General features: G+C 42.7%; 1 pseudogene; it reads right to left on the bottom strand.

The window, feature by feature from the left end:
- Positions 1-1,489: 1,489 nt before the first annotated feature.
- On the bottom strand, positions 1,490-2,828 carry LOC137947706 (uncharacterized; annotated as a pseudogene).
- Between the last annotated feature and the right edge of the window lie 6,270 nt (positions 2,829-9,098).

The raw sequence follows: 9,098 nt of genomic DNA on the forward strand, positions 1-9,098 counted from the left end.
TTTACTTTGCCTGGACAATATTGATCGATTAGTCCACTTGGGTTGATTGATCATGATTTATGGCATAGGCTGGCCATGTTTCGTATGATCACTCAATCAACCTTGGTTAATCGCTTATGCTTTATATTTTTAGCCTATGCACTTCTGGTTGATCGATCATTTGAAGATGTTGTTCACCCTTTCCAGTCCGAGTTCACTATGTGAATTGTTTAAGCATGGGCATTTATGATCCTAAGTGAGTCTAACATGTATAAAATAAGTGTATGCTTATGTAAAAACATGTTTGAATGCAAATATGGCATAAATCTCCAAATTTTACATTGTACCTAAAGTTTTGAAAGAATTGGGCTGCTCTGTTACACATACTAATTTTGACTTATCTTAATACTTCTTAAACTCAAGTCTTCGATTTTGCTTCTTCTTTCTGAGGGTGCATCTTCAAGAGTAATTTAATGTTATGGTCCTGGATCTGACACATGGATTCGTAGGGAGGAAGAAGAGACAAACGAAGATCAAGCCAACGGGAAGTTTGAAAACCCTAGGTTCTTTGAGGAGAACGCACACCCCTGAGCTCGTTGAGGAGAACTCAAAACCCTTGGTTACGCTAAATCAATGCTTCTTTTTTCATTACTCTTACCCCTTAAATAGGGTTCACCCTTACAAGGTTTAAGATAAAATATTACAAAAATACCCTTGTAAATAAAATATTCCAAAAATGCCCATGTGGCCTATTAATGCTTTAACTGAAATAAAATACAGTAAATTAAACAAAAAAATTAAAATAATAATATTATTACGTGCATAACATTACACCCTCTTGGGAGAAAGAGCTTGTCCTCAAGATCGAAGGTAGGGTTTGTATGCAGACGTTTCCACCTGTTCCCAAGTAGCATCTGTGGTCGCTGTGTCTGCCCTCTGCACACCCAAAACTGGAGCCAGTTAGTGGCAGAAGCAATAGAGCACCATTACTTATCATGCAAGAGGTCAATAAGACCAATAAAGGAGTACAACCGAGACTGTAGGCCCTTTCATATTCATTTCTGTCATGTTGCAATATATCTTCCATCTCATTAACAGCTTCATAAGTTTCCTCTAGGCTTTCAAAAGATCCATTGATCGAAGCAAACAGCTTCAATGTAGCAGATCGGTGCTCATTTGACACTGGTTGGAAGATCGCAGCCTTACAAACAATCAACCAAACAAATAGGATTAGAAGACCGAGGTTTCTGGCCATGCCTAGCCAATTTGTGTCCACCATGCATACTGCCATAGCAGCAGCAAGTATTGGGTCTGCTTCATCAAGCACCAGATACTGCACTTCACTCGTCTTAATTTTTTTGAGCATTTCCACATCTATCTTGTAGGCTACATTACCCCCCAACAATAGGTGGATATCTGCATAACCCATGTGTTGCAAAAACAGTAGCTTCTTCTATGGATCCCTGACTATCCAAATCCAGAACTAAGGCTGTAAAAGAAAAAAAAAATTCTAGAGCATCTGCTCAATTACAACCAAAGAGTTATCTAGATTTCCAAAATTAACAGAACCTTTTTCATTCTCCACTGCCACTGTTTTCAGCACTGATTTCAGGCTGTCTAGCAGCAATGTTTTTTGAACTGCCACGGTTTTCAACACTAACAACAGGAGAGTGAAAGCTAAGGCAACATTCCATGAACTTCTTGATGCACTAGATGGTGAAGATATATCTAGTGGAATCTAGTCATAGTTGATAGAATAGTGCTGAAAGGCACTCCATGACTTTCCATCCATAGGATACCATAATGCAACTACCACCTTGTTTGTTTGACTTATAGTGAACTGGACATCCTATTGAAGGCAATCCATTATTCTAATTGGCTTTGGAAACTCGAAGTAATAAGTGCCCTTTTGACCAGATGTACTAAATGGGTTGTCTCCCTAAAGAACAACTGAGTGAACATTAATGTTATCATGCCACCATGCCCCTTTCCAGTTATTCTGAGCACTAGTGTCATTACCTGAAGGGCTTATTCCATCAAGAAATTGACAATACGGGTTCCACGAGTAAAGATCAACATGATGACCAAACCTATCACCTCCATTTCCATTATCTAGAGGGTTGCCACCATAAAGTCTACCAGGAATGGCATATCCAATTGAGAAGTGCATAGTATCCACTTCATGGCCTCGACAAGTTTTGTTTGAGCATGTATCTGGTGATTCTTTGCATCCCCCCATATTATGGTATGCTGTAGATTCTCCCACGGGAAACGTGAGAGCAACAGATGGACATTTTTTTTCTTTCACCTTTAGAATACACATACTCTCCATCAACTTGCAATAGGAAAAAAATACCATGACCATCATGCAAAGCCTTCACAGTCATTTTACCGCACTTGTACTCATTTTCCTCATCCGGGTCTAACGCAAGGAGTAGAAAAAATTCAAATCCATCAACTTCGCTCCAATCATTAGGATGCCCATCAAGCGTCACAACCCCAGGTCTAAAATTCGCTTGAATTCGAGCATTTGAATTTGAAGTTCGTGGCCGAGCAACATACATGGAATCCAAAAAAATAAACCCAAGATGTTCAAATTGACTATTACTGTTGGAAAAATGAAAAAGAGCAAACACACTGGTTCTGTTCTCATCAACCGTAATAAAAATTATCACCCATAGCATTTTCTCTACCATTTCCAGAAAACCCAAAAAAATTTCATCTCGCCTTGCAGACAGAAAAACCCGAATTCCATCAAAATTTCTCTGTTGCTTTAGTTCACGGAACAGAAAACCTCTGTCCCCAATTTTCGAGCAGTGTTGCTGCTGCTCAGGCCCTTGAAGCCCCATCAACCCCATGGAACAACCAATTTGACCTAAAAATTGATGGTGTTTCAGAAGCTTACCCAAAATGTGTTGAAGTTGGTTCCCCACTGGACTGCAAAGAGAAAGATTGAGAATGATAGTGAGAATTTAGAAGCCAAAGCCCACCGATTTTTTTCCATCGGCGCCTCCTCTTTTTCCGGTGGCGAATAGCAGCCCTTTGGGGCTTCGCTGCTTGGAGATTTTCTAAGACAGAGGGCTCTCGGATTTTACCCCCAATTTTGGATGTCTCCTGTTCGGATTTTTCTTGCGTCCCTTAAGAAAGGGTGTTTTTAAGTTGAACGCAAATATGCCATTACCAATGAGGTGTTTGCAGTATAAGCCTCCACTTTTGGATTTCCAGGGGCTCGGGAAATTAAATTGTCTGGCCCGTCGCTGGACTTCCCTGTGCGGAGATGTTGAAATTTTTTGAAGCTTGGCCTTTCTGCCCGTCCAAGAGAGCGTCTGATACCAATTGTTATGGTCTAGGATCTGACACATGGATTCATAGGGAGGAAGAAGAGACAAATGAAGATCAAGCCAAAGGGAACCTTAAAAACCCTAGGTTCTTTGAGGAGAACGCACACCCATGAGCTCGTTGAGGAGAACTCAAAACCCTTGTTTACACTAAATCAATGATTCCTTTCTTATTACTCTTACCCCTTAAATAGGGTTCACCCTTACAAGGTTTAAGATAAAATATTACAAAAATACCCCTATAAATAAAATATTCCAAAAATGCCCATGTGTCCTATTAATTCTTTAATTGAAATAAAATAAAGTAAATTAAAGAAAAAAAATAAAATAATAATTTTATTGCAAAATTGGGGACAATGGAAATCTCCGAGCAGGGACGTCATGCGCAAAAATCCCAAGCAGGGCAAGGGGACCCAGAAATTCCGAAATCAAACCAACCATGCTCACGGCAAGCAACACTCAGTCCCAAACAGGAGAAGGGAAATTTTCCGACGACTGTTCCAACCAGGAAATGTTTCCGAGAGCCTCTGTCTTGGTAAATCGCCAAGCGGTGAAGCCCCAAAGGGTTGTTGTTCACCACCGGAGAAGGAGGAGACTCCGTCGGACAAATTTTCGCTCAATCTCGCCCTCGACAGACCACCGAAAAACAAATTTCAACGCCTTTTGAGGTAAGTTTCTGAACTGCCGTCGATTTTTAGGTCAAAACGACTCTTTCATGGCGTTGATGTGGCTCCAAGGGGTTGAACAGCATAAACGCTGCTAAAAAAATTGGGGACAGAGGTTCTCTATTCCGTGAAGCAGAAAAACAGTGCCCAATTGATGAAATTCTGGCTTGTGTGTATGAATTCCGAGATGAAATTTTTCTTGGGATGCCAGGATTCATAGAAAACAATTTATGGGGACTGCTGAATTTTGTTTTGGGGGGCTTTGTTTTTCTGTTGATGCGCACAGTACCTGTGCGTATGTTCGTTGTCAAATTGAAATTGTGGGGCTTCTTTTTTTGGGTTCCATTTGCTGCTCGGGCACTATTTGTGGAATTGTTTCAATTCAGTGGGAGTCTAGAATATGAGAAGGGAGCCTACGTGGTAAGAAATGGACATAAAATTTATTTGGGTGTGGTGAAGATGCTTGGTTGGTTGTATAATGATGCTATTAGTTTTGTTTGCGTGAAAGGTTGTCATTATGGTGGGTATGTAAGATTTCTATCGAAACATTTTCTGGTTCATAACTTTCTGTAGAGAAGTTCATTTCCATCACACCAACAAGTGTCGTGGAATTCCTTGATTTATGAGTTCTTTACTGAAGATAGTGACCATTCTCTATCCAAATACATATATGATACAATTGAAGAAATTCTTCAGAGGATAAAGTTGGAAGGTTTTCTTCCTAATACATCAGAGGCAAGCTTAGATACAGAGAATGAAGAGTACCTTGCTACTGAGGGTTCTTGTGGTTTTCACAAGGATATGATGGTGGGTGCTGCTAAGACCATTGTTCAATCTGTACTCTTCCCAGAAGTCATGAGCAAGTACTTCATTGGATGTGTATTGAGTGGTGGAGGCAGTGTTCCTGCTCCATTTGCCACTTTCCAGTAGTGGATTGATATGGTGAACGCTTTCCAGAACGGATCACTCTCTAGCCGTCTTGGGATTCCAATGAATTACGGAATCGATGTTGTTCATGGCCACAACAATGTCTATACAGCCACCTTATTTCCTCATAATGTTGGACTGGGAGCAACCAGGGATCCTTAGCTTGTGAAGATGATTGGAGAAGCAACTGTTTTGCAAGTCAAGGGAACTGGGATTCAATACATTTTGGCTCTAGAGACCCCAGATGGGGCCGTTGTTACGAGAGTTACAACGAGGTTCCAAAGATTGTCGAAGAGATGACAGAGATCTTCTCTGGTTTACAGGGAGAAATCCTTCAAGGAGGACGATTGGGTGCTCCTTATGTTGCTGGACAAAAGAAGGTAGCCAACTAAATCAGAATTGTTTATGTCTAGGTTTCTATACAAGCATAAGAATCAAACATATGAATCATGCATACAATCAACTTCTCAAGTGAAAAGTGATTCATAGCTATGAGATGAGATTCTCAAGACCTTGATTGAAATAAAAAAATACAAGTATATTTATTTTATAGTAAGGCTACCTATGTAGTAATCCCTAATATGGTTTTACTCAAATATTGTGCTTTTTAACTCACCCAACTCATTACCTCTTAAGGTATAAGTAAGGTTAAGAGCAATATGAGCATGATTAGCTTAAACCAAGAGTTTTCAATATACTTATAGACAAAAAGGCATCCAATGTAGCCAAATATCTAAGATGCTAAGTTTAATTCTATTTTGGGCTACATAAGCTTTAATGGTAGTAGGACCTAAAGATTTTCTAATTGCCTTCTAATTGGGTCCTAATCCATTCTTATCACATAATTTGAATGAAGGCACATAATTTGACTGTCATTTCTCCAACAAGATAATATTTCCCTTAATTGGTAATTGATTCTAATTTTAGGGAGAGATATCTACTGCATGCTTATAGTTTACCCAAGTATGTTAGATATCATGACTTGCAAGAGTAGCAAATTAATGCTTGTCAATGTAGTTGAGTACAATGTCTTCCTAGTCGAGAGTCTTTGTTGTGTTCCCGGGTCCTAGCTCGAGTTACACGACGGAGGGTGGGATCACCTTGCTGTTTCTGAGTCGAATCTGGCCACCGAGACCTCCCGGGACGACCTATGGTGTCGATTTGAGGGAGATGAAGGTCGGGAAGGGTTTACGGAAAATCGAAAAGGGATTATGGACGAAAAATGCAGCCAGAGGATGCTGGAGAGAGATTAGGGCTCGTCGCTGGGAGCCGTCACGGGGGGTTCCAGGGGAACGCCGACCCTGGTTCGAAAGGGAGAACTCAGATCCCGATTAATTCTCTTCCCCTTTCATTCGTTCCACGGACCTTAAGTTAAGTCCGAAAATTCCAAATTATTACAATGTTGCCCTACGGCTTCCATATGCGTGACTGAAATTAATTTAAATTACAATTACGAACAAGTGCCTTTTCTGGCCCCTAATTCCCCTGCATCTTATGTCTGAGTCAACTCACCTCGTCGCCTCTGGGTGACCTGTCCTGCTATCGAGTCCACAACATCACTCCCCCCCTTAAAAACGAGGTTGTCCGCAATCTCGAACGTGGGGTAAGCTTGCTGGAAAACATCAACGTCCTCCCACGTAGCATTGCTGGCATCGGAGTGGTTCCACTGAACTAACACCTCCCTGCGGTGGGCATTTTGACGAGCATTTAAAATGTGGTGTGGCATGAGGGATAACTGACCTTCTTCCATGGGTGGTAGAGATGGAGTGCGTGGATGATCACTACCCTTGACGGGCTTGAGAAAGGACACATGAAAAACATCATGGATCCGCGCTTCTGGGGGGAGGTTGAGTTTGTAGGCTACCTCACCCACCCGCTGAGAGATGGCGTATGGCCCAAAATATTTGGGCGATAACTTGTGCCTGCCGCCTGCCATGGATGACTGTCTGTAATGCTGAAGTCGCAACCAAACCAAGTCACCAGCGGGGTACAGAACATCTCGATGGCCTTGATCATAATACTCCTTCATTTTGACCTGGGCCTGCCACAGACGAAGGTGAATAACCATGAGCAGCTGGTCCCTCTCTATCAGAGCAGCGTCAACTACGTCTACTCTGGTGGACTCTGGAGCATATGAAAGGAGCTGAGGGGGGTCCCTGCCGTAGCCAACCTGGAACGGAGTTTCCTGTAAAGCCATGTGGAATGAGGTATTGTAAGCATATTCTGCCCAAGGAATGCAGTCAACCCACTGATGTGGATGATCGCCTACTAAGCATCGGAGGTACATTTCAATGGTGCGGTTGAGAACCTCTGTCTGGCCATCGGTCTGCGGGTGATAGGCTGAGGAAAAATTCAACTTGGTGCCGCATAGGTGGAATAAATCACGCCAAAATTGGCTAGTGAAAATGACGTCCCTGTCACTGACAATGGACTCGGGAATGCCATGGAGCCGCACGATGTGAGTAAAAAATATTTTTGCTACAGAAGCTGCGGTGTAGGGGTGTTCCAATGGAAGGAAGTGCCCATACTTAGAGAACCTGTCCACTACCACCAGAAGAACAGACTTGCCATATGACTTCGGAAGACCTTCAATAAAATCCATGGAGATATCGGACCAAACCTGAGTGGGAAACTGGAGGGGTTGGAGGACCCCGGCGGGGCTCAAATGCTCGGCCTTGTTGCGCTGGCAGACTGTGCACGCAGTGACATATGCAGTAACAAATGACTTCATACTATCCCATAGAAATCCTTCCTGAGGCGGAAGAGAGTCTTCTGGATACCCTCATGATAACTGTTATGATAAGCTGAGAGCACGGCAGCAATGAGAGGAGAGTCTGGGCTCAAGTAAATGTGGTGCCGGTAAGTAATAACACCGTCACAAACCCGCCATGCAGAGGGCATGTGGACTGCTGTGATTTTTTGGCTTAATGCTTGCAACTCGGAAACCGAACTATGCTCGGTCTTTATAGTTTCCAGCAACGTAGGAGTGGGCTGACTAATGGCATGCAATTGAGCGGAAGAATCAGCTCTACGAGAGAGAGCATCAGCAACTGTATTCAACCGGCCCGCTCGATGTTCCACAGTGAAGTCGAACCCCAGTAACTTACTGGTCCATAACTGCTGTGGGGATGTAGAAATACGCTGATCCAATAGATATTTTAAACTATAATGGTCAGTGCGGATGGTAAAATATCTCCCCCATAAATAAGGGCGCCAGTGGCGAACTACCTTGGCTAGACCAATCAATTCTCTTTCATAGGCGGCCAGTTTATGTTGTTGTAGCGGAAGCTGTCTGCTGAAATAGGCGATAGGGTGGTTGGCTTGTAGCAGAACCGCTCCTATGCCACCACCTGAGGCATCACATTCCACTATAAATATTTCCCCAAAATCGGGTAGCCGTAATATCGGGGCAGTCGCCAGTGTTGTTTTCAGATTTTGAAAGGCAGTGGTGGCCTCATCATTCCACTGGAAGGAGTTTCTACGCAGTAGATTGGTCAACGGTGCGGCGAGGGTTGCATAGTCCTGAATGAATTTACGGTAATAGCCCGCTAAGCCCAGAAAACCCGCAAAGCTGAAATGGTGCTCGGTACTGGCCACTGGGTAACGGCTATAATTTTTTCTGGATCCACTGTAACCCTGGCTGTTGTAATAAGGTGTCCCAAATAAGTAACCTGTTGGCGCCCAAAGGTACACTTTGTTCTCTTCAAATAAAGGCGGTGAGCTCGAATAAGTTGAAAAACCTTTTGGAGGTGTTGCAAATGGTCTGGCCAGGACTTGCTGAATATGAGAATGTCATCAAAAAATACAAGAACAATTTTTCAGAGATAATCCATAAATACCTCGTTCATCAATGCCTGGAATGTGGATGGGCGTTAGATAGGCCGAATGGCATGACAAGAAACTCGAAGTGCCCGTGATGAGTACGGAAGGCTGTTTTCTGAATATCTGGACGAAACATACGGACTTGATGATACCCCGAGCGAAAATCTAACTTTGTGAAAAATTGGGCCCCAAATAATTCATCTAACAATTCATCAACCACCAGAATAGGGAATTTGTCCTTGACCGTCTTGGAATTGAGTTCTCTGTAATCCACGCAAAATCTCCAAGTTTGATCATGTTTCTTGACAAGGAGGACTGGGGATGAAAAAGGAGACGTACTCCTCCTGATGATTCCCTGTTCTAGCAT

This window comes from Aristolochia californica, unplaced genomic scaffold, assembly GCF_029961685.1.
Source record: "Aristolochia californica isolate CCGP_79_NKW_82.1479 unplaced genomic scaffold, dmAriCali1.0.hap1 SCAF_13, whole genome shotgun sequence".
NCBI classification, from domain to species: domain Eukaryota; kingdom Viridiplantae; phylum Streptophyta; class Magnoliopsida; order Piperales; family Aristolochiaceae; genus Aristolochia; species Aristolochia californica.